The 26,920-nt window shown below is 39.0% G+C and overlaps 1 long non-coding RNA gene across 3 annotated transcripts in view; it reads left to right on the forward strand.

Moving 5' to 3' along the window:
* LOC104006151 (uncharacterized) overlaps positions 1–26,920 on the forward strand; it is a 211,442-nt gene that overhangs the window by 55,716 nt on the left and 128,806 nt on the right. For all 3 annotated transcript variants that reach the window (XR_010156328.1, XR_001717068.4, XR_010156327.1), the window contains one exon: positions 5,989–6,091. This is a non-coding gene — a long non-coding RNA (uncharacterized LOC104006151). The remainder of the gene's footprint in view (positions 1–5,988; positions 6,092–26,920) is intronic.

Consider the following 26,920-nt stretch of genomic DNA (forward strand, 5'->3'; position numbering starts at 1 on the left):
ATTGATATATGTTGTTTCCTTGGTAGGTTAGGTATGGTTATTATTGGAGGCTGTGGTGAAGTTGTGCTGAGAACTAGGATGCTGGGTACTTCAGTCTTCAGCCCCGATTGGTGGCAGCAATAGGCTGAGCATGCCTATCTTTATGCCCCAGGGCAGCATAAGTTGGCACCTATGCTGGTAGTTACTGGCAAGCTGATTCTTGGACCCCTAATGGCATGCTTAGATACTGGAAATGGCAGCAGTAGATGGGATGGGTAGGTGGGTTCTTATGCCTGGGAGGCCGGCATGGCATGGGCAACAACAGTTGCAGTGGTGAGACAATTCTCTAGATCCCAAGTTGTATGTGTTGACACTGATGGTGGCGGTGATGGGCTGGGTGGGCCAGTCTCCAAGCCCACAGTTAGCACTTGCAGGCAAGTGGCAGCTGAGATGTTAGCAGCCAGGAGGTTAGGCCCAAACTCAGGCTCCCAGGAGGAGTGCTCAGGTGCCTGTCGTGGTGAATTGATTTGAAGATCTATGTGCTCTGTCTTTGAGGAGGAGCAAAGCTGAGCCAAGTGGTCTTGTGCTTAAGCCCGCCAGTTTTGAGAACAGCTACCAGCTGCAGTTGGTTAAGACACGGCAACCCTCAGGTCCGAGGCAGAGTGCTTGGGTGAGGGGCCATACATAGCAGCCGTGCTTAGGTCTTATTCTTGGAGAGTGTAAAGCCATCCTTAATGCCCACAGACTGGGCTGGCAAGTAGGGAACCCACATTCCTTTCACACCCCAGACCCAGCAGGGCTTGTCCCCCATGCCTTGGTGGCAGTAGTTGGCACACCTAGCTCACACCCCACTTTGGCTGCAGGAGCACCCACCCAGCTTGTGACTAAGTTCTAGCAGCAGCTTGCACCCCACTTGCATCTCCATCTCAGATCCCAGCATCACTTGCTTGCTCAAATTGGCCACTGCAGCTCATGCCTCACTTGCTTCTTAGCCCTGGCTGACTGCAGGAGGGCTCTCAGCTTGCTCTCCTGTCCCAGCACTAACAGCCCAAGTTTCCATAATTCCTCAGTCCTGGTACCACTGAGCCCCAGGAGAGCATGCAGTTTGCTAGGTTTGGAAATGGAGTCTTAAATGTAGCAGCTTGGGTCTCAGAAAGGGTATGGGACCCAGTGCGAGCTCCCTCCCTGAAGCAGTTCTGTCCCATCATCTTCCAAAAGCTCCGTATGTTAGCCCCAGGATTTGGGTGGGTCAAGGGGTTCTCCCATGGCCAGAACTGCACGATTCCATGGTGGGGATGTAGGCCACTGAAAATCTCTCACTCACCCATTCCCCAGGTTGTGAAGTCACTTCTGGCTCCCAGCCGATGCCAGCCAGGCAGGCTGCCACTTTTCCTTCCTCTTTCCTGCTTTTCATGTTTTCTGTCCTTTCCCTGTTGCATTCCAGCATTCTCTCTTGGATAGTATATTCAAATTATGACCATCTATGCACTATTCTGGTTCTTCTAAGTAGAGGAGGCAGGCATGAAATCCTTCTAGTCAGCCATTTTAAACCTCCTCCCCTATTTTTAAACTTTGAGGAACCTCCATACTGTTTTCCATAATGGCTATACTAATTTACTTTCCCACCAACAATGTACAAAGTTTCCTTTCTCTCCATATCTTCACCAACAACTGTCTTTTGTCTTTTTGGTAATAGCCACTCTAGCAGGTGTGAGGTGATATCTCATTGTGGTTTTAATTTGCATTTCCCTGATGATAAGTGATACTGAACATTTTTCATATACCTTTTGGCCATCTGTATGTCTTCTCTTGAGAAGTGTCTGTTTAGGTCCTCTACTTATTAATTAGGTTATTTGTTTTTAGGCAATTTTTTAATGCTTTTTGTGTTGAGTTTCTTACATATTCTGGATATTAATCCCTTATAAAATGTATTACTTGCAAATATTTTCTCCTATTTCACTGATTGTCTCTTCCCTCTGTTGTTTCCTTAGCTATGCAGAAGCTTTTTAGTTTGGTATAATCCCATTTGTCTATTATTGCTTTCCTTGCCTATGCTTTTGGATCATATTAAAAAAGTCATTACCCAGGCCAATGTCATAGAGTTTTCCCCTATGTTTTCTGCTAGTATTATTACATGTTCATATCTTACATCTAAATCTTTAATCCATTTTGAGTTGACTTTTGTATATGGTGAGAAAAGGGACCATTTTTATTCTGCACGTAGATACACAGTTTTGTCAACACTATCTATTGAAGAGACTGACCTTTTCCTACTGTGTTTTCTTGGCATCTTTGTCAAAAATCAAACGGCCATATATATGTGGATTTATTTCTGGGCTCTCTACTCTGTTCCATTGGTTTATGTGTCTGTTTTTATGCCAGTATCATGCTGTTTTGATTACTATACTATTTTGAAGGCAAGTAGTACAATGCCTCCAGCTTTGTTCTTTTTGCTGCCAAAGTGTTTTTCATTAAAAATTTTCCTCGCAAGTGGAAAACATGATATAGGAAGAGAAAACACTTCTACGTCCAGAATGTTAGACAATGTTACTTATTCTTGAAATTAATTCTTTTGAGCCATGTTCCTCAGAATGATGTGATCTTAACATGAACACAGGAATAGCCTCACGGTAAAGAAGTCTGCTATGAATGACTGTTTTAGAGCTCTTGAAACTTCCAGGTTCCTGGAGACAAGGGCTTATCATAAAATAGCTCATATCAAGGTTGAAAATATGAGAAATAATTAGTAGTAATATATTGTAATCTCGCAGTCTGTTTCTAACCTGTCAGATGCACAAGTAGAATGATCATTCAGAGTATCCTTTAGTTGAATGTTAATCTTCCCCTAGAAAAGAAAATAGAGTGACTATCTTTTCCCATCATACACACATGAGTATTGTATATAATCAAAGTGCTTTTCCACTCTCTGGAAAACACAGTACCCATGTAAAGTGTATCAACACTGGAAACAAAACAGTTGGACTTATAATATTGTGAGCTCTCTGAAACCAGAAGCATTCGGCAGGAGCTGGAGTTTCAAATGCTAAAACAGAAATATAAAATCTTCCTGAGGCAGAAGGATAAACTTCCAGATTTCTTCAAATCTCAGCTTGAAATTTTTAATTGTTATGTTTAGATTTTCTGAAAACCATTCTGTGAATTATTATTGTTTGATAACTGAAGGTTGATGTCCTTGCTTAGGTACACAGCAGCCCACCTTTATTTTTTTAACAAATCTCCTTTCTTTCTTCTAGTCCCAACTCCACAAAACACTGACTACTACTTACTCAAGCCAGGGGCTGATAAAACCAGTTAACTTTCCCCTCAATACCTAGCATGCTGTAAGCAACTGGATAAAACCTAATTACCTGCCTCATAAGTGAAACTTTTAAATCTATTTGTGCACTTCCAGTGTATCAGGCAGTTCATCCACAGAAGGTTAAAGAAATACTGAGAAACACTAATAAAACTTAAGAAGAAAGCATTCTTTGCTTTCATTGAGCTGGGAGGAAACTAGAAGTCTTCTAGTCCCACCCCTCCATGCTAGTAATAAGGAAACTAAGTTGCACAACACCACCCAGCTTGTTAAAGGCAGAGCTGAAACAAGAACCTGACATCCAATCCGGAGTTCAGTTTTCACTAACATATGCACCTTGACTTCGCTTGAATTTCCTCCTTTTGATTGACAAAGAGTGAAAGTACTGGTGGCCTAATTTTATAAGAAACCACTGAAAATTCTTGAGAAAACTGGTTTACTGGTTCACAATTGACAGATTTAATTCAAGGGGGAGAAGAAAAGATGCTTCAAAGGCACAGCAATTACTGGACTAACACACAGCTGGGCACATTCATGGGGACATAGGAGTGCAGGAGATCACTGAGGGAGAAAGTACAGGAAAAAAATAATAAACAGCCTCTGCTTAACCATGGGAAAAACCCATATTTACAGAGTGGGAGGAGGGTGAATAACATTAATTGCCACTCTGGGCTTCTTCCCCAAAGTACTCTAGGACTGGTTTTTCAAGTGTAAAGAAAGGGACTAGACAAGTTAAAACTGCCTGCAGCACATTTTCTTGTTATACAGATATAAACACACACGTGATTTGTGCCTTGGCCTCACACCCTGCTCACTGCAGACTAGTTCCTGGTCCCTGGTCTCCATTCAAAGAACACAGACCACGCAGGATATCAGTAGAAGAGGAAACTTTGTACACTGTTGGTGGGAATGTAAATTAGTATAGCCATTATGGAAAACGGTTCCTCAAAGTTAAAAAGTACAAGTTTACCTAGGTAACAAACCTGCACGTGTACCCCTGAACTTAAAATAAATGTTAAAAAAAAAAAATAAAAGTAGGCCAGGTGAGGTTGCTCACACCTGTAATCCTAGCACTTTGGAAGGCCGAGGCAGGTGGATCACCTGAGGTCAGGAGTCTGAGACCAGCCTGGGCAGCATGGCAAAACCTCGTCTCTACTAAAGATATAAAAATTAGCTGGGCATGGTGGCAGGTGCCTATAATCCCAGCTACTCAGGAGGCTGAGGTAGGAGAATCACTTGAACCTGGGGGGCAGAGGTTGCAGTGAGCCAAAATCCTGCCACTGCACTCCAGCCTGGGCAAAAGAGGGAAACTCCGTCTCAAAAAAAAAAAAAATTAAAAATTAAAAATATTTACCCATTTGCAAATTTTAAAAATCAAATATATATTTAAAAAGAGTTTAAACATTTTTTTCAGATTTTTTAAAAGTTTTATTCTGATTAATTCACACTGGATAGAAAACGAATAAACTTCCAAGAGAAGAGGCCCCCTTAAATTCATTTTTTCCATCAAGATGAATAAGTGTGCTTCTGTCCAATTGCCCTGAATAATATCTGATATTAATCTGAAATATTTTCTCAGCTGTGAATTTGGGTAGACATAATCCATTAAAATTATCATATGTACAGATAAAGTTATGATATTGGAAAATCAATGAACCTAGTCATTCTCCTGCCTTCCCTAAACAACTTACCTTAGTTAAAATCATTCTTTTTCCCCCCTTAAACTCAGTACATGTAAAATATTCAACACTTTTTTTTATGTTCTGCTGGACAATGATTACATTTACATAGGGAATAGTATGTAATAAGATGAGGAAACTAAGTCCAAGAAAATTTCAATAATATAAGACTATAGAACTTGTTCTATAGAATAAATTAAGTCAACTTATTAAATTGTAAATTAAATGGAAGAGACAACCCACTGAGAAATTAACATGTAGGAACATGTTATAAATCCTAGAATATCAGAAATAAGTTTTCTCAAAAATCAAAAATTTTGTATCATGAATTTGGGAGTTTCTCCATCCTTATAAACATACCCTGTGTCCCAATCCTCTCCCTCATTAGTATTTACAGAACAAGTTGTGTGCACCTTCCACATAACAGCCTCTCAAATATTTGAAAATGGTGACTGGATACTCTAGTTAATTCACTCTTGCAGGCCAATGCCTCATTCATTTAACTATTCCTCACGCAGATCTCCTTACCCTCCTGGTTTCTCCCCACTGAATTCCTGAGATGTCTATGTCTTTTTCTAAACTCATGCTCTGCAGAAGTAAAAATGATACTTTAAATGAAGTTCAACCAAAACTAAGGAGAAAAGAACTACTGTCGCTTCATTTTTGGTATTTTATCTTTATAAATGCTGATTTTCTATTGTGTTTTTTCATATCCAAGTCCTATTCTTCACTGATTGCTGATGTTCTCTATTAACCTCAAGACCTTCTTACAGGTACTATAGCTAAGCCAATGGCCCAGCCCTATGCTTATAAATTGATTTTGTTTGTTTTTACATGATGTTAGTACCGTTCAACTCATTGTCAGAGTGGCTTAGATATGGCAAAAGAAAAGCCCATAGAACCAAACCCTATGCAAAATTCACTGAAGAAAATGTAATACAGTTCTACAGGAAGTTTATATGATTATTTAAATATCGAAGGGATATTTACAAAATGACTCTTTTGTCTTCACAGAAAACTTCTAAAATCATCAGGAGATATCACTGAAAAGGTTTCAAAACAAAGCCATAATCTCTAGAAATGTGTCCTTGATGGGTTGGTCTTCATTTGCCTGAAGGTGAGTAACTGGTGTTTTTATCATGCCAAAACTTCAGGATCCATGGGTACCTTTTTCTACTTTTCATCAGGAGGCAAAATTCATACTGCATTTCACATGTAGAAAGGAATTTAGCCAGATGAATAGAAGAATGGAAGTTTCTCCAAGCAGGGCCAAGCTTTCATGACCTCAGACAGCATCTCAAATTGTTTGAATGAATAGGCAGAACCAGCCTGTGAAATCATGGGGGAACAGGGTTGCTTAACCAACTATCCAAGTAGAAAGAGAGGCCAAAAGTAAAGTACGGTAAGAAAAAGGGGAAGTAGCAATTTCAGGTGAGAAAAATAATAGCTGCAGAATGATAAAGTTACAGAGTCAAGAGATTTAGGAAGAGATAGTAGTAGGAAGAAGAGAGGATGATTTACAAAAGGGGTGGGGTAAATCACAGAAAATTGCTAGAGAAGGATAGAACAATCAAGGTCATAGTACCTAAGAATGCCTGTTTCCTAGGTGAAGAGTTTTTAACACAGAGCTATTGCCCCGTATGTACTATTGACTTAATACAAAATTAAGAAATGTTTTACTTTCAGAAATTGAGGCTAAGTGAGCCAAGGAAAAGGTCATCCATCAAGAACAAAGCAAGATTTCTCAACCATGGCAGGACATTAGGATCATCTGTAGAACTTTAAAAGATGTTTAATTTTTTTCATTTGGTTTCCTTTATAGTCGATTTTGTTTAACTTTGCCAGTGAAATTTTAAAAAAAAAACAAAAAACAGAAAACAGCAATGCTTTTTTTTTTTTTTTTTTTTTTTTAGTTAAAAGCTTAACTCAGAGTCATTACTAGACCTGTGGAAAATCACTGCTAGTTTTAGTAAATTTTTCTGGAGGGTTTGAACTTCAAGACATCTTTTTTTTTTTTGGCAACCTCCTTATAATTTTCATTTTGAAATTTTTATGTCATCGCAGAGCAAAATGTTGCTTCAGTATTTCTATCCTGAATCAACACTAATTCCCAATTCAAATGCTCTCCGCCATTGAGAAAGACATACTGATTTCAAGATCTACATGGCTAAACAGTGTTTCAAGTTTCCCACCACTATCAACAGACTGTAGAAAATAGAAAAATACTGACTTAAAATACTGAAAGAAAATTAATGGTTTCTGGGAAAAGCATGATATTCAGAAAAAAATAAGATGCTTTGCATGCAAATATTCTTGCTAAAAAATATAATTTTTCAGAAAAATTATAACTTTGCTGCCACATATCTGATGATGTAGAATTCATATTAAGCATTAAAAAGACACTTAAATTTAAATATCAAGGATTTCCATTTGCAATTCTAAGGTACAGGTAAAATTGTTTTTAGAATACTCCCATTCTCAAAAGAAAGGACCCAAAACAGCAAGATATTTTCTTATATCAAAAATTTTTAAATTTTTTTTATACTTGTAAACATACCCTTCACGTATAAAATTGAAGAAATTCCTGATTAGTTGATGCTGAATGTTAACCTATAGATAAAAATAAATACATTTCAGCATTGTAGTACAGTGAGAAGGGGAACTGGTATAGAGTTTGAATATAAAAATAGAACACAAAATTCAACCTAATGAATAAATGTGAAACAGGTCATTGTTTTCTGAATCACTTAATTTTGCCATCATTCACAAGCTAAACTGGCCATCCTTTACTTGATACTATGTAGATTGTGAATCCCCAGTGACTTTTAAATAAAGAGCTAGTTAGATTAATTTAGTTGAGCATCTTCTTATCCTCACTGAGAATGAACTCCCTCTGCTCACAGGCATCTCATCATCATACAGCTCAACTTTTGTTCCTGTTTCTCTATTTGACCTGATTATTGTCTTACTTCACTAAACCTAGCTATCTTTCTTTCAAGTATCACATCTTCCATGCAGCTCTTCCAAACCGCCAAACTCTCTTTTCCTCTCTCTTGATCTTAGTAGCATCACAAAGCCACACCCAATAGGAAAGGAAGGTGGAAAAGCAGCTCCACTGGTGGGTTAGATTTGTTTGTTTTTTATGTTCATCCTGGCAATCACACCTGATGACAACACGAACATCATCTGGTGCCTGATAGCTATTCTCCTGCAGAGAAAATAAAGAGAAATATTTCCTATGTGCTGACTATATACAGATACTTCCTACATGTCATAATTAATGCACACAAAACCTGTTGGCTAGGGGCCATCCCTTAGATGATGTCTTTATGTTGTATCTTACTAAGTCCCCTATTACAAATCAGAAGGAGCATCAAGATGTCTCAATCTCCTGCAGAAAAGAAAGGGTCAACATGCCATAAAATCATTGTCATTGGCAAACTTTCTCAAAATTCAATTAGTCACCATAAGATCATACCACATCACAAACCGGTTATGTGAGAATGCATATTATGGCATAGGCATGTCCAGACAGCATGATACTTAGAATCAGACTTTCCCAGGCGCCCTACAGAGATTTGTTTTTCTATGTCAAGAATGAATAAAACACATCTGCTTTAAAATTCTTCCAGACCAAAATAGTATTAACATAGCACCTATCAAATCTGAGAAAAATAACAGACAACAGTTGACAGACATATTAACCATTTATGTTCTAGCAATCTATTTATTCACGTTCCTTACTCTTACATTCTAGAAAGCAGTATACTCAGTCCTTATAGTCTCTAACATTAAATTTACATTTTATTGTTTGGTCCTCAACTTCTCAAAACACACTCCCAAGAAATCACTTTTGAAGTCGACTACCACAGTTGCTATAAATTAGTAAGCTGGTTTACTCACTGCTCCAACAGCAACTCTGAGGTAAGTTTGGAGCTGAATAAAAGAAACTATAACAACACTCATTTTCGCAGACATATTTTCTTTGGCCTTGATTTTCTGTTTACATTTAGCTCAGTTGTTTAAAGTTACTGGTAATTATAAGTTCCCTTATTGCCTATGATAGTCATTATATACATAAATTTAATAAATAAATGCTCAGCACTATTATGTTTGTGTAACTGAAGTAATTATTTGTTTATTCTCTGCAATTCTATAAAAGGAAACATTCTAACATGCAAATCTTACTGTATCACTCCCTGGCTAAAAATCCTCCCGTGACTGTGACTAGATCCAGAATTAAGTCCAAGTTTATAAGTGTACTTTACCACTGCGTTTATAAAAGTACACAAAGCTCCTGTCTTTCTTTCCTGCTGTCTCAAGAAAGTTCCACCTCTAGACCTATTCTGGATCTTTTAGGATGTTAGGAGGTTAGACAAAGAAAAGACCAGAGAATGAGAAAGACTTGGAGACATTAAGTAAACTTAATAAAGAGATAAGTGAAAAGGAAATAGAGGGAGAAGGGAAAAGATGAGAGCTGAATGTCACGAAAATACTGAAGGATTAAGAATTTACAGAGGTAGTTTTTAGGTGTTAGAAAATAGGAGGAATAGAAAATAGAAATTGGATAGAGGAAAGTGAGGATTTTTATATTTTTTGAGAAGTACAATTTTTAAGATTAGAGTTGCTTGATGATTTTTTGATTACTTAGACTGGGCTTTTTTAGAGCCCCCCCCCATAGAGAAACTGGGCTACATGGGACTGTGGGATCTATTAGGATTATAGAAGTAAAATGCCCTAATCTTTTTCTCATTTGGCCACCATGAATGCACTAATCCTTTTTTCACTGGGCCTCCTTAGCCCATCACACTCGCTCTGGCTCCAATACTTGCTGACAGTTTACAGAGGCCACCATGATTATTCTCACATCCAAGTCACTGCACTTGTCAAATATTGCTCTGTCTACCTAGAGCACTCACAGTCACTCCCTCTTTTAACACTAAAGTCTACAGTTTCTTCAACCATCAGCTTAGTTATTCTACAGGAAGCCTTTACTCCCACCTCTCTTACATTCTCAGTTAAGATCTGGTAGATACACATACAGGGAACACAGAGAAATCACATGTCAGCTTTATCAGTCTGTTTACTTCAGACTCTCTCATTACCCTGAGCTTTATGAGAGCAAGAGGGTAAAGAACAATAAAACAACAAACAAACAACAACAAAAAAAAACCAACAGAAAATGATTCATAAAGAAGCTAGTATCTGGTTTATAGTAAAATGACTGGGATTTATATTACCAACAAGTCTTTGAAAATGTTAGGGTGTCTATAAAATCTCCAAGAAACCAATCTTCATAAAAACAATAATGAAAGGAAAACAAAGCTTTGATTACACAAATATCTGAAATTTCATTACCTGAAATTTATTATAAACAGACTTCCAGAAAAGATGGTGGTATGGTAGCAGATATCCAAAATCCTTCCTAGAAACTAAGCCAAATCCCAGAGGAAAAATAAGAATAGAGAAAATTCTGCAAAGTTCACATTGGTTGAAGTCCAGTGGTAAATAACGTATCTACTCTAGGTAAGCAAAAACTTTTTTTTTTTACATTAGATAACTACCAGAGTCATTAGGAAGCTGAATAAACAAATGCCAAACTAAGTTTTCAGATATGACTGAAAACCACACTGAGCTATGAATAAAACTGCTGCTCTATAATCGGAAACCTATCTGCAAAACTTGACAGCCACCACCCCATGATCAGGACACAACCACCAAATTGGGTATTCAGGATAGCATTTGCCAGCAGAACCAGAAGAATGACCTGTACCTCACTTCTTTCGTTCAAATCTTATGCAAGTGCATTTGAATGGTGAACATGAATCATATTTAGTCCCCTATCTTAGAGATTTAGTGTTCTGTTTTCCAGCTCTTCCATGCAGAAAGACACACTAGAAATAAATTAAAAAATAATAAAACATCAGTACATCAGATCATTCACACCATGTGGATGCCTCCTCAACAAGGCATAGTAAAAGCCGGAGGGGATTTTCACCTAGGAATAATGCAGATGACATTAGTTGGGAGGATCTAGTCAGGAACATAACCATGATACTCCTTCCCCAAGAGTAGTAAAGGAATATGGGAAAGAACAAGAACAAAACACACATACCCCTCTAAAGTAGAAGGGACCAGGGGTAGAGATGAGGTTTGTACCATTCAATTTGGTATTCTATCACCAGAACATACAAGAGCTATGCTACCTTATTAAGAATCCTGGCCATACCAAATGGAAAACCTGCAGTAAAATGTTTTCTGATCTGGCTTATAATTTATGTGGCAAACTTGTCCCTACTGGAAGTACACTCTCCTAGAGTATAAAAGCATTCTACATTCCTACCAACAATGTAGGTCTGGCCCTGGTGACATTATATACCTGGAATATAATAAATATGAATGCTAATACATATTAGCGTAGCACATACACTAAAATTAGAATGACACAGAGATTAGCATGGCTCTTCTGCAAGGATGACGCACAAATTTGTGCAGTGCCCTATGAAGAGGGTAGGAGAGACAGTCTTGAGTCCCTGAGGCCATACATGTCCCATTTCCTGTCAGCAGTTCTATAGTATGGAGAGATAATCTTTGCACTTTGAGGAGGGACAGTGCAGCAACGGGGTGACTTTACATTTAACTCAATGCTGCATGATCACAGTGGAGAGTAAAGCCATGCTGGGCTTAGCCAGTGTCTGCACATGGAGGGAGCATGTGGATCATACCGAGCCAGAGGGGAATTGCCTATACTAACAGTTAAAACTTGAGTTATTTGGCAAGCCTCACCACTGTGGGCCAAAGTGCTCCGGGATTTTAGGTAAGCTTGCAAGAAGGTCTAAGACCCAAGGACTGCAATTCCTAGGCAACTCTTGGTGCTAGGCTGGGCTCAGAGCTACCTCCAACATGGTAACATCTGAGACACAAGGGCACCTGCCTGAGCTTTGGCAGAGCCCAGAGATAGAAGAGGAAGCAGAGCATGAAGAATCAGGGTCCCTTTCTAGAGCTTTTGAGAGAGATTGATGGACCAAGACAGACATCAAAAGAGGGCTGGCTTCAGCCAAAACGACGAAGCCAGAAGACAAAAATATCCAATGTCTGGAGATGTTTTCCAGGGTAGAAAGTGGGAAGGGGTCTAACAATACTCACTTCGGGGCCCTAGGGCATCAAGATAGGGATGTAAAATCTTTGGGAAGAATTGTGGAAAGAGAATCCCAGTAGCTGCTCCCTCCAGAGAGATCCCACTCCAGCTCAGTGTGGACAATGAGGAGACATCAAAAGAGCCACAGAGGAGCTGGGGGCATCTGCATCCCAGAGACCATGTTGTGAGCCCCTCTATACTTGTCTCCTGGCCCAGAAGGATAGCAGCTGCAATAAGGGGCTCTCTCTGCTTTACAGTGTGTTTGCCCCTAGGCAAAAGGGGTTGGGGCCTCCTGCAGCCTCTGCTCTTCCTCCAGGAAGTAGGAACCTTGGAGGTGGGCTGGCAGCATCCCTCCAGAGCTAAGCTGCTTCTGCACAAAGCAGTCCCCAGTGACTGCAGTCCCGGCCTTACACCCTGGGCATAGAGAAGCACCTTCATATCTCTCACCTGGAAGCACCACTGTTGCCAGGCAATGAAGTCCCAACCTTCTGTATCTCCTGCTGCAGCTGGACCAGCTCCTTGTCATGGTCATGGTCCTTGATGCTGATGCTGGTGTCTGTAGCCTGGCCTAGGACAGGCCAGTGGGAGTTCATGTGAGGATGTAGAGTTCATATGAGGGGGGTTTCAAGCCTCCAGGCCCCAGGGCTATGTGTTTTGTAAGAAAGGCACTGGTCCCAGCTCTTACCCACACAGGGAACCGTCTGAGTCTCCAAGTACTCCTATTTCCTTCTTGAGGCAACTCTAGTGCTTCCACAAGACACCACAGTCCACAGATTTGGCCCCCTGGGCTCTCTGGTTGGTAAAAGAGGAGGGAAAATTGGGCCTGCTCTCAATAAAGAAAATTCATCAAGCCTGCAGTTTTGGAGGACCGAAGTAGACAACCTTTAGAATGTAGATTGTTACCCAGCTGTCTCCTGCTAAGCAGGGTAAGTTCCTGGAGAAAAGAAAACATCACCAGCTACTCTCATGAAGAGTTGAAAAAGACCTGTTTGTGTGGCAGGAGCCTGGCCTGAGGTTTAATCCTGTTTCGACCACATAACAATTCACAGTAGGTCTGTTGAAGGGCAGCTCAAGAGTTCAGCTGCAACCCTGTTTAGCTGTTTACCATAATCAACAACTTCTTGAGTTCCTCATTTTCCTTGGAAGCTGCTGCTGTCTGCTTCTCAAAGTTTCTCACCACTGTCTAGAACAACTCACTTCTTTTCTACCAAATGGAAGACAGGTGAGAGAAGAAAATAGTTAAAAAACTAACCCAAGCATGCTAACTCTGTTTTTCCATGCTTTTACTCTCTGGCCTCTCTCCTTCCTACACACAAGCATCCCCATATTACCTGCTTTGAGTTTTGCCAATTTTACCTGTGGGCTGGCTCCTACGTGACACTTCAGGTTGTTGAGAATGTCAGCCTGTAGGTGGGAAAAGAGGAGAGGGAAGATGAATGGTGAGGCGCTTGCTCCTGGAAAAGCCTCCCTCAACCCTCCTGATACTCACTTCCCTGGCAACTCCTGCATCATCTGCTGTTTCCCGCATTTGCTGCCCCCACTCCTCGAGCTTCTGCAGCTCCCTGTCCTTCCTCTTCGGCTCATAGTCACACTGCACCTTCTGGCTGATTAACTAGTCTTGCAAACACTTCACCTGGTGGAGTAGAGGGGAGCATTAAACAGGAAAGGCACATGCAGGACCCACAGAGCCGCCAGCAAGGGGAAATAAATCAGACCCTATGCATGGAAAAAAAGAACAAGACCTTCCACAAACAAGTGAGGCAGTCACAGCCATGGGAGGCAGGCCATCCATCCCTGCCCTTTAAAGCCAAGGCCTGCTACTCTAACTGTTGCCAAGCTGGGCCCAGGCCACACCACAGCCCCTTGGTCTGTTCCTGGGCCTGTACAGCAGCAATCATTCCTCACATGTTTGCATCTGGGCCTGGAGTAGGGTGGGAAAGGAAAGCCATTCTCCCAAGATAGTGGTTCTTAAACATTATTGGGCATCAGTATCACCTGGAGGGCTTGTTAAATCACACATTGCAGAGCTCACAGTTTCTGATTCAGCAGGTCTGAAGCAGGCCCTGGAATCTCCATTTCTAACAAGTACCCAGGTGATGCTGATGTGCTGATGCAGAGACCACAATTTGAGAACTGCTGCTCTAAGCCTTACCCTGGCTACTTTTAGCCTTCCCAACCTCACTCTTCTAGAGTCTGAGCACCCTTTAATGGCAGGAAATGACTCTGGGCACCTACCTTCTTTACATGCCCATTTTATCATCCTAAACCTTCAGGGAGTGATAAGACAGATGCCCACCACCCGCAGAGACCCCTCTGTAGCATGGTTAAGAATGCATAGGATCTGTAACAGAGAGCTGGGTTCAAGTCTTGACTCTTCAACTTACAGGTTAGCACCACAGCAAGTTACTAACCGCTGAACCTCTGCTACCTCATCCATGAGATGGGGATAAAATCCTGCCTTCTAGGTAATACATACCAAGTGCTTTATCTAGTGCCAAGCATCAGTGTATGCCTAATCATTGTGAGTTTATTGTTAGAAGAATCTTTTCAGGCAGATTTATTTGCCTCAGTCTTCTCTTTATTTAATCTATCCAACAGTCCCATCATGTGTGGCTCAGCCCTCAAGCCCTACCTTTAATACTTGACTCTTTCTGCTTTCATTGCTCAAATTATAGTCCCCATAGTCTCTCTCCTAAACTATTGCAAGTCTCCTAAATTTTTTTAAACCCCCTCTTTGCCAAATTCACTTACCACTCTAGCATCCCAAGCCTCTTCCTAAAGCACAGCTAGCATCATGACATAACTCTGCTCTGAAAACCTTCAAGTACTTCTCAATATGGTCAGTCTTTCCTTACTATGAGCAAATGAGTGGGGAAGCACTGGTTAGAGGGAGTGTCTCTCTGCCCTCTCCAGCCGGATCTGCTGATAATCCTACTTTGTTTTAGGAGCAGATGTTAAAAGGCCCTTTCCTCCTTCTGATGCCCTAATATGCATTTTCTCTCCTTCCCTAAATTTTCATAGTACTTTGTATTGTATCAGTATTATAACAATGTTCCTTAAATTATAGAGCTGCATGTCATTCTTTAGCCTGGGAGGTCTCTAAAGCCAGGAACCTGGTTGCATTCCTCTTTATATCCCCTAGAACTCAAACACCATGTTATTAATTCACTTATTTAATAAACAGTGATCTAAAACTACTTCAGAAAATATTTTAACATATTTGAGATTCAGAGTGTTTTCTCTTCATTGTGAAAACCATCCTCCAGCTTGTTTTTTATGCTCCCTTGTTTTCATTTGGTGCTTTTCATGTTCTGCAGTCACCTTCCAGAAGTCTGAACAAAATCGCAAAGAATGGGCATTCTGGTTCCTGTGCAGCTCTCAAAATAGAGTTCATTTTACCAGCCCTGGACCACAGGGGAGCCTACCTCCCTGAAGAACGAGTCTCAGGCCTGGTAACATTCACCACAAACTGACTGAAGAGCCTTTGGGCCTTGAGTGAATATCAGTGGTAGCCTGACAGTACGTTCCATGAACCTGTGGTAGTGGTGGCCACAGGGTAAGGCCCTTCTGCCTGTGAAAAGGGGAGGAAAGAGTAGGAAGGACTGTCTTGTGGTTTGAGGGCCAGCTCAACCACAGTAGAATAGAACACTGGGCAGATTTCTAAGGTTTTTTTACTCCAGTCCCTGGCTCTCACATGGCATCTCTGGATCTACCTGGACCCTGGGGGAACTCACCACCCTGAACGGAAGGGCACAAGCCTGACTAGCTTTGCCCCCTGCTGATTGTAGAGCTCTAGGGCCTTCAGTGAACATAGGCAGTAGCCTGGGAGTGGTTACAGTGAACCTTGAGCGAGTCGAGTCCCTGCACAGTCCCAGTGGTGGTGGCCATAGGGTATTGCATCACCCCACCTGCAGCTCCAAATGTCTCAGCACAGACAGACTCCATCTGAGAGAAAATAAGGGAAAAGAACAAGAGTCTCTGCCTGGTACTCAGATAATTCTTCCAGATCTTATCCAAGACCATCAAGGCGGTACCTCTATGAGTCTGCAGGAACTACAGTGTTACTGGACCTGAGGTACCCATTAATGCAGATCTGGCTTAGATCACAACACTCAAGACCTTTTAAATACCTGGAAATCCTTCCCAAGATGGATAAGTGCAAACAAGCCCAGACTGTGAAGACTACAATAAATACCTCACTCTCCAATGCCCAGACACAGAAGAACATTCCCAAGTATCAGGACTACCCAAGAAAACATGACCTCACCAAATGAACCAAATAGGGTACTAGGGAGCAATCCTGGAGAAACAGAGATATGTGACCCTCAAAGAATTCAAAACAGAGGTAGGTCACCTTCAGAGAATTCAAAATAGCTATCTTGAGGAGACTCAAAGAAATTCAAGATAACATAGAGAAGGAATTCAGAATTCTATCAGATAAATTTAATGAAGAGACTGAAATAATTAAAAATAGTCAAGCAGAAATTCTGGAGCTGAAAAATGCAAGTGGCTTACTGGAGAATACATCAGAGTCTTTTAATAGCAGAACTGATAAAGCAGAAGAAAGAATCAGAGAGCTTGAAAACAGGCTACTTGAAAATACACAGTCGGGGAGACAAACAAAACAAATAAAAAAACAATGATGCCTACCTACAGGATCCAGAAAATAGACTCAAAAGGACAAAATCTACGAGTTATTGGCTTTAGAGAGGATATAGAGAAAGAGACAGGTATAGAATATTTATTCAAAAGTATAACAGAGAACCTCCCAAACCTAAAAATACAAATATCCAAGTATAAGAAGATCATAGAACACCAAGCAGATTTAACCCAAAGAAGATTCATTCAAGGAATTTAATAATCAAACTCCCAAAGGTCAAGGATAAAAAAATAATCCTAACAGAAGCAAGAGAAAATAAACAAATAATATAAAACGTAGCTCCAATACATCTGGCAGCAGACTTTTCCATGGAAATCTCACAGGCCAGCAGAAAGTAGTGTGACATATTTAAAATTATTAAGAAAAAAATATTTTACCATAGAATAGTATATATGGTGAAAATATTCTTTAAACGTGAAGAATAAATAAAATTCTTCCCAAACAAAAATTGAGGGATTTCATGACCACCAGGCCTGTCCTACACGAAATGCTAAAGGGAGTTTTTCAATCAGAAAGAAAAGGATGTTAATGAGCAATAGGAAATCAACTGAAGATACAAAACTCACTGGTAATGGTAAATGCACAGAAAAATACAGAATATTATAACACGTAATTGTGATGTGTGAAGTACTTTTATCTTAAGTAGAAAGACGAAATGATGAGCCAAACAAAATAACTACAACAACCTTAAAGGACATAGATGTATAAAAAAATTAAACAGAAACAAGAAAAGTTAAAAAGTGGAAGGATGAAGTTAAAGCATAGAGTTATTAGTTGTCCTTTTGCTTCTTAGTTTGTTTATGCAAGCAGTTTTGGGTTGTAAGATAGTATTTGCAAGTCTCATGGTAATCTCAAATCAAAAAACATACCACATATCCACAAAAAATAAAGAGCAAGAAATTAAATCATACCACCAAAGAAAATCACCTTGACTAAAAGGAAGACAGGAGAGAAGAAAAAAAGGAAGAGAAGAACACAAAACAAGAAACAAATGACACATTGGCAAAAGTAGGTCAGTCCTTATTTATCAATTATAACAATGAATGTAAATTAACTAAACTCTCCAATCAAAAGACACCAAATGGTTGAAGAGAGAGAAAAATAAGAGCCATTGATCTGTTCCCTACAATAATCACATCTTCGCCTAAAAAGACACACATAAGCTGAAAATAAAGCAATTGAAAAAGCTACTCCATGCCAATGGAAACCAAAGAAGATCAAGAATTGCTATACTTATATCAGAAAAAAATAGATTTCAAGACAAAACTGTAAGAAGGGAACAAGCAGTCCTTTGTAAAATGATAGAGTTCAATCCAGCAAGAGGATATTGTAACTATATTGTAATATATAACTGTAAATATATATAATTGTAAATATGTATGCACCCAACACTGCAGCACCCAGATATACAAAGTATATTAGAACGAATGAGAGAGATAGATCTCAATACAATAATAGCTGGAGACTTCAATACCACTCTTTGAGCACTGGACAGATCTTCCAGATGAAAATCAACAAAGAAACATTGGACCGAATTTGCACTATACACCAAATGGAACTAATAGAGATTTACAGAACATTTCATCCAATGGCTGCAGAATACACATTCTTTTCCTCAGCACATGGACCATTCTCAAGGACAAGTCGTATGTTAGGTCACAAAACAAGTCTTAAAACATTCAAAAAAATTGAAATTATATCAAGCACCTTCTCTGACCACAGTGGAATAAAACTAGAAGTCACTAACAAGAGGAATTTGGGAAACTATAAAACCACATGGAAATTAAACAATATGCTCCTGAATAACCCAGGGGGTCAATGAAGGAAATTGAAAAATTTATTTAAACAAATGACAACAGAAACACAACATACTAAAACGTGTGGGATACAGCAAAAGCAGTACTAAGCAGGAAGTTTATAATTATAAGCACTTAGATCAAAAACAAAGAAAAACTTAAAATAAAAAACCTAACAATAAAACCAACCAAAAATTAGTACCAAAGAATAAAGATCAGAACAGAAGTAAATAAAATTGAAATAAAGAAAACAATACAAAAGATCAACAAAACAAAAAGTTGGTTTTTGAAAAGTTAAATAAAATTGACAAACCTTTAGCCAGACTAAGTAAAAAAAGAGAAAATACCCAAGTAAAATCAGAGATGAAAAAGACAACATTGCAACCAATACAACAGAAATTCAAAGGGTCATTACTTACCACTATGAGCAACTATATGTGAAACTGGAAAATCTAAAAGAAATGGATAAATTCCTAAACACATACAACCTATGAAGATTAAACAATGAGGAAATCCAAAGCTGGAATGAACCAATAACAAGTAATGAGATTGAAGCCATACTAAAAATTATCCCAGCAAAGAAAAGCCTGGAACCCCAATGGCTTCACTGCCATCCATTTGAAGAAGAATGAATACTAATCCTACTCAAACTATTCTGAAAAATAGAAGAAGAACACTTCCCAACTCATTCCATAAGGCCAGCATTACCCTGATTGATACCAAAATCAGTCAAAGACATACCAAGAAAAGAAAACCACAGGCCAGTATCCCCAATGAACACTGAGGTAGAAATCTTCAACAAAATACTAGCAAACCAAATTCAACAATACGTTAGAAAGACCATGCCTCATGATGAAGTGGTATTTATCCCAGGGATGCAAGGATAGTTTAACATAGGCAAATCAATCAGTGTGATACATCATATCAACAGAATGAATGACAAAAAATAAATAATCCTTTGAATTGATGTTGTAAAAGGATTTGATAAAATTCAACATCCCTTCATGATAAAAAGTATAAACAAACTGGGTATAAAAGGAACACACCTTGACATAATAAAAGCCATATCTGACAGACTCCACAGCTAATATACAAAATGGGGGAAAACTGTAAACTTTTCCTCAAAGATGTGGAACATGACAAGGATGCTCACTCTTGCCACTATTATTTAACATAGTACTAGAACTCCTCGCTGGAGCAATCAGACAAGAGAAAGAAATAAGGGGCCTCCAAATTGGAAAGGAAGAAATCAAATTATCCTTCTTTGTGGATGATATAATCTTATATTTGGAAAAAACTAAAGACTTAAGAAGAGAATTATTGGAATTGATAACCAAATTCAATAAGGTAGCAGGAGAAAAAAATCTACATACAAAAATTAGTAGCATTTCTATATACCAACAGCAAAAAGTTTGAAAAAGTAATCAGGAAGGTAATCCCATTTATGATAGTCACAAATAAAATTAAATACCTAGGAATTAACCAAAGAAATGAAAGATCTCTACAATGAAAACTATAAAACATTGATGCAAGAAATTGAAGAGGACACACCCACAAAAAAAGATTTCGTGTTTATGGATTGGAAAAATCAATGTTATAAAAATGTTCATACTTCCCAAAGCAATCTACAGATTCAATGCAATCCTTATCAAAATACCAATGACATTCTTCACAGAAATAGAAAAAACAATCCTAAAGTTTATATAGAACCACAAAAGACCCAGTATAGCCACAGCTATCCTAAGCAAAAAGAACAAAATTAAACAAATTTACAAGGAAAAGACAACCCCATTAAAAAGTAGGCAAAGGACATGAACAGACACTTCCCAACAGAAGACACTCATGCAGCCAACAAACATAAAAAGAAGTTCAACGTCACTGATCCTTAGAGTAATGCAAGTCAAAACCACAATGAGATATCATCTCATGCCAGTCAGAATGGCAATTAAAAAGTCAAGAAACAACAGATGCTGACAGGGTTGTGGAGAAAAGGGAACACTTTTACACTGTTGATGGCAATGTAAATCAGCTCAATATTGTGGAAGAGAGTGTGGTGATTCCTCAAGGATCTAGAAGCAGAAATGCCATTTGACCCAGCAATCCCATTACTGGGTATATACCCAAAGGAATATAAGTCATCCTATTATAAAGATACATGCACGCGCATGTTCATTGCAGCATTATTCACAATAGCAAAGACATGGAAACAACCCAAATGCCCATCAAAGATAGACTGGATAAAGAAAATGTGGTATATATACACCATGAAATACTATGCACTCATAAAAAGGAATGAGATCATGTCCTTTGCAGGGACATGGATGGAGCTGGAAGCTGTTATCCTCAGCAAACTAACACAGGAACAGAAAACTAAACACTGCATGTTCTCCCTTATAAGTGGAAGCTGAACGATGAGAATATATGGACACATAGTAGGGGGAAACAACACTAACTGGGACCTATGTAGGGGGCCAGGGGGAGGAAGAGCATCAGGAAAAATAGCTAATGGGTGCTTGGCTTAATACCTAGGTGATGGGTTGATTTGTGCAGCAAATCACATGGCACACATTTACCTATGTAAAAAAACCTGCACATCCTGCACATGTACCCCAGAACTTAAAATAAAAGTTGAAGAAAAAAAAGAGAGAATCCAACAGAAAAAGAAAGATGCTGTCCAGGATGTGAAGAAAAGGGAACCCTCATACAGAGTTGGTGTGAATGTAAATTGGTGCCACCGCTATGGAGAACAATTTGGAAGTTCCTCAAAACACTAAAAATTAAGCTATCATATGATCCAGCAATCCCACTGATAGGTATTCTATTAGTCCATTCTCACACTGCTATAAAGAACTTCCTGAGACTGGGTAATTTATAAAGGAAAGAGGTTTAATTAATTCACAGATCCTTATGGCTGGGGAGGCCTCAGGAAACTTACAATTATCATGGAAAATGAAGGGGAGGCAGGAACCTTCTTCACAAGGTGGCAGGAGAGAGAATGTGTGCAGGAGGAACTACCGAACAGTTGTAAAACCATCAGATCTCATGAGAACTGCTGAGTAGCATTTTACATTTCTATAATATATGCTATCTTTCTATATTACACTACAAGTCACAGATCAATTCTTCCGAAAGTTTGCTCACATTAGAACCATCTTGAGAGCTTTTGAACCTCCCCATCACTGTCACCAATACTGTGTTCCAGTTGCCCCCCACATTAATTAAATCAGAATATGTGGAGGATTAGGAGTCAGGCAAGTGTAGTTTATAGAGATTCCCAGGTGATTCCAACACACAAGCAGGTTTCAGAACCAGTAGATAGATTGTAATCATTTCCCACCTCCATGCAGTGAAGAAAATCGCTGCCCTTCTCTCTCTCAATCTCTGAAATGCTTCTTCTGCTCTTATGCTGCACTATGATTCCAGAGGGGCTCAAAGTGGAGTCAGTACCCCAGAGCAATCCTCTCCCAATCGAGTGCAGAAAGCCTGGAAGAAGGGGCTTCATTATTAAAGAAGGGGATTCATAGGGCCACCTAATGCCCCATCAGAGATAAGATCACCAAGTCTCATAAATATAGCATCACTGCCCTCTCAACCCCCATGCATCCATCTCACCTCAAAGGGGCAAAACTATTTTTTGGATTCAGGGCAAAGCATTTCAGTGAGATCAACTGGACCTGAGAACCAGAAATGGCTGAGCAGGAAAATGTAAGTGTCCAGAAGTGGGAATTAAAATAGAGAAAAGCCAAGGAAAGGGATCCTATGAGGGGATAGGTTATCACAGAGGTAAAGCAATTATACCCATAGAGCAGAAAATTCACAGACCTGGACAAACTCAGAGTCAAGGAAATGTAAACTAAGTAATGGAAAAGCCCCAGTTACTACCTGGGATCAGAAACCTTTCTTTCCTCATGAGGTTCCATGGTGCCTACTAAAGCTAGGAAAGTGTTAGGAGAAGAAAGATTTCCCCCAGCTTTCTGCAAATCAGCCTTAAGTCCAAAAATGAGTGGAGCCTACCCCAGCATTGCTTACTTCAAACTCAATTACATTTCCTGCCTGTTTCCTCTAATAATAAAGTTTAAAAATAACTGGAAAATACTTCAGGGATCAAATAATCAAATTTTCTTATTCTACTCATAAAAACAGAAACTCTTGTCACACAGTAAATGGCAAAGCCAGAAACAAATCCAAGTATTTTAATTACAAATTAAATTTTGCACTGTGCCATGTTTCCTCAATCTCTAATTCATCTTCCACCATCTCTAATCTACTCATTTCCCAGCCAGCCAAGTCAGAGAATGAATTGTTATCTAGTTTAGCCAGTCTCAGAAAGCCCCTTTTCCTAAAACAACTCTTTTTAGATGCCGCCTTGCTTTCTCGTTGGATGGTCTCTAAAGAGAGAAAGAAGAAAGAAAAAGAAAAACTGTGAAGAAATGATGTAAGATGAAAGTGACAAGAGTAGCTGTTCAATGTCATTTCACCTTATGAATTCTGAAGATTTTCAACATGAAAACCAGGCTCCCAAGGCCGTCGTAGTTGTTCACTATTTCTCAACCCTGGTTACACGTTAGAAATGCTTGGGGAGGTTTTAAAATTCTCCATGCCCAGACCAATTAAATCAGAATCTCTGAATAGGAAACCCAGACAGCAGAATTTTTAAGGCTTCCCGGGTGATTCCAATGTGTAGAATCACTGCTCTAACAAGACATGTTAGCTCCTCCCTCAGACTCTAATGCTGATCAGCTGGGGTATAAGCTTTTCTGAGTAGGAAACAGCTGAGTATAAGCAAGGGCATTTCTTTGGGGGCAGCAAGGTACAAAATAAGGTTAAGCAGCCACCCAGCAGCGAATAAAGTTACACTTTAATTTCGAAATAAAGCCTCTAATTTTATGGAGTCAAGCTTCATTTTATCTTCTAGCTTTTTTCTCTTTTTCTGTCCCATAAAATTATAGTGATAAAACAGTAATGTTAATGGGATCAATACTGTTTATTATTAAACGTGGATGTCATACCTTTTCTTGACAGTCCTCAATGAACAACCACAGCTAAAATAAACAATGCATGTCCTACTACCTGTCTGCTAAGCTGGCTGTTGGTTCTTGCTTTCCACACCCCAAGAGCAACACTTCCATCTATCAGGCTTAACTAAGGAGTCACCTGCATGGATGAAATCTGGGAAGGCTTTATAAGCGAAGTATCCATCTGGTTAGCATTGATCTACTACCACCTGAAACAAGTACAGCTTGGATGTTATTAGTTGGCTAGGATTTGGATAGTGGAAAATAATTAAGAAGGTAGTTCGCAGGGTGGAGAAAACACAGAGGCAGAAAACCATATGTATATTTGGAAGTCCATAGTATCACACTGGAACCCCTTAAATTCATGGCTGAGCATTTCTCTCTGATTCCAGGTAAGTACACTGGACTATATTTCAGATGTGTCTTTATAAATGAGTTGGGAGAGGCCTTGTGGTCTCATGAAAGACAACAGGATTTGAACGAAGATTCAAATATGACTGCTGACACTAACTAGTCCTATGTCCATGGGGGAAGTTTTTAACCTCCCTTAGCTTCAGCTTGCTCACCTGTAAAACAGGGATAATAGTATCTACCTTATAGGGTTGTTTTAAAGATTAGCATTCTTCTATGCAAGTACCTAGTATGGTGAATGAAAATGAGTGCTCAATAAATAATTGACAAGATGAATAATAATAGCATTTGTATTCACAGCAGAAGTTGTTTTTGGAGCGGTTAGACGGAAATAGCTTACATCCCAAACTTAGAACTTCCACTTTATTCAGTTTTTATTGTTTTTGAAAGCTTGACATGAGCAATATCCATAGGTATGCAATTAAAGTTATTATAAAGTCCTTTTAATTTTTAGTTTTAAGATACTGAAATGATATGAGAAAGCTTAACTCAGTGAGACCAATTTAATCAAATGGTCTGATTTTTACAGCAATGGGAAAAAAGATTCCATAATGAATATGGTAGGCAGAATTGGAGAAATGAGTATAAAATGAACAAATTTGATACTGAGAGATTTCTTGCTAAATATGTGGAGAAATAACTCACTTTTTGCAGAGTATTTAGTAGCAAAATAATCCAACACAACCTAGCAAAAAGGTGTATAGAAACTTCTTTCTGCTGGTTGTGTTTCAGACAAGTTACAAACAAATGAATAAAGCGTTTTATTGATCAAAGAAAGAATTAAGTAGCTGTGTGGCCTTAGGATGTTTCTTAACTTCTCTGGGCATCCACTTCCTCATCAGTAAGGTTAGAATAATAGTTATGATAGGTTGTTGTTATGTGTGTGGAACTAATGAGTTGGTGGTGCATGTAAAGCACTTACTATAGTGTCTATTGCTTTCAGTTGTTGGCTATCATTTTTATGTTGCTAGGATTAAAACAATTTAATAGAAAGATTTAAAGGTATATCAGAGAACAGTGATGTGCTGATTTTTCAATACCTGATTCTGCCACAAGATTAAAGGTTTAGGTATGGTACAAGCTCTTGGGGTCCTTGCTTATTTCATTTGTCAGGTAGGAACTACTGAACTTAGAAAAGCATTAACAGGAGTTCTGTGTTTTAATCAAGCAGATTAGTTATGCTAAGAGATAACACTTCTGTTAACCCCTTCTATGACTTTTTCTACAAAGTTTGCTTCAGAAAGTTTTGTTTAAAAAGTTTTTAATTTCTAACAATGAGAAATCCTTTATAGTCATAACTAACCTTGTCGTAACCCTGAACAATACCTGAGGAATAAGCATGAAGTTAAGGTAAAGAAGCAAACAAGAATCTGCTAGCATAGTCTGCCTATCAGGGCATTCATCCTTAAGCAGTGATCCCGGTGGACCTTAGAAAAGCCATGGCAAGTCTTCCTACTTTATTTGCTTATTATCAAATATTCCTTAAGCACTTAGGGTTGGCCAACTTGCTATGACAAGCAGTCCCCAAGTTTCACTGGTTTTGCACTACAAGATTTCGTTCTTATACAGAAAATCCAATCGGATATTCCTAATCAGCAGCTTTTGTCCTGCTGATGACTAAATTTGAGATACTCCCATTAGCAACTCCACTATGTCCTAGGATCTCTTCAGAGCCCTCTACTAGATGCTCCGCACTCACCCAGACAACAGGCAAAATGAAGATTATTTCAGAAAATTGAGTGCCTAATACTTAACCCCCTTATCGCAAAATACACACACAACCACTTCTGCTCACAGTGCGTTGGCAAGAACCAGTTATATAGTCCCACCTAGATGCAAGAAAAGTTGGGAAAAGTAGTCAGGTAACCACTTTCCAGAAAGAACTCTACACTATGGAAGAGGAGTGTGATTCTATGTCTCTCTGCTAGCCATGCCTGCCATAAGCACCTTGATGGAGATAGATCAAGTTTTAAAATAGAAATAAAAAGTCCCCTCTTTATGGTGTCTACAGACTAGTTCATTCTTACTCTAATAAGGAACCCCCTCCTAATGGCTCCATGTGCTGAATTTCCTTTCATCATCTTGACATTAGCCTCGTCCCTATCTATACTGTAGAACTATATTTTCCAGAATTCCTTTCCAGTATCATTTACGGTTAGATTCTGCCAATGAGGCATTCACTAATAGAAGAAACCATTTTTCTCAGCAGCAGCTGTTTACAGGCAGATGAGATCATTGTTGGCAGCCTCCTTGGCTTTCAATGCTTCTCCCAGGAATCACCTGCTATAAGCAGTCAGCTGAGATCATCAGCAGAAGTTTCCAGTGGCTCCAGCCTTCCTCCTGAGAATTACCCACTTCAGTGTTCCATGGAATAAAGATCATTGATAGTGGCTCGACTGCAATCTTGCACTTTAAAATTTGCTGAAAATTAATATGCCGGACCTTGCTCCCATAGCCCTTCCAATGTTCTGAACTAACTTCTTCCCACCATTTTTGTCAGAAAATGACAAAACCTGAACACACTCAGTATGAAAAAGTTCAGCAAACTAATTCTGTAATTCCAAAAAATATTTTCTGGTACCTGATATATGCCAGGTTCTATGCAAGATGCTAGGCAATACAGTAGCAGCCAAAGAGATAAACTTCTGCCTTTAATGTGCCTATTTATAAACTACTCAGTGAGAAGCACATTATAAAACATAATAAATTAGTAAGTGCATACTCTGACAAGAGCTTTGAAGCAAAATTGTAGGATGCTATGAGAGAGAACAGTTCTCATGACATAGTCATAGTGATGACTTTTTTCAAATACAGTAAAATACGAGTTGGAATGCATAGATTCCCACTATCATGATCAAGTTAGAGAAGAAGAAAATCAACAGTAATTCAATGCTACATTACTAGTCAAAAGAAATTTGGCAAAATC

Source organism: Pan troglodytes, chromosome 3 (assembly GCF_028858775.2).
Source record: "Pan troglodytes isolate AG18354 chromosome 3, NHGRI_mPanTro3-v2.0_pri, whole genome shotgun sequence".
Taxonomy (NCBI): Eukaryota; Metazoa; Chordata; class Mammalia; order Primates; family Hominidae; genus Pan; species Pan troglodytes.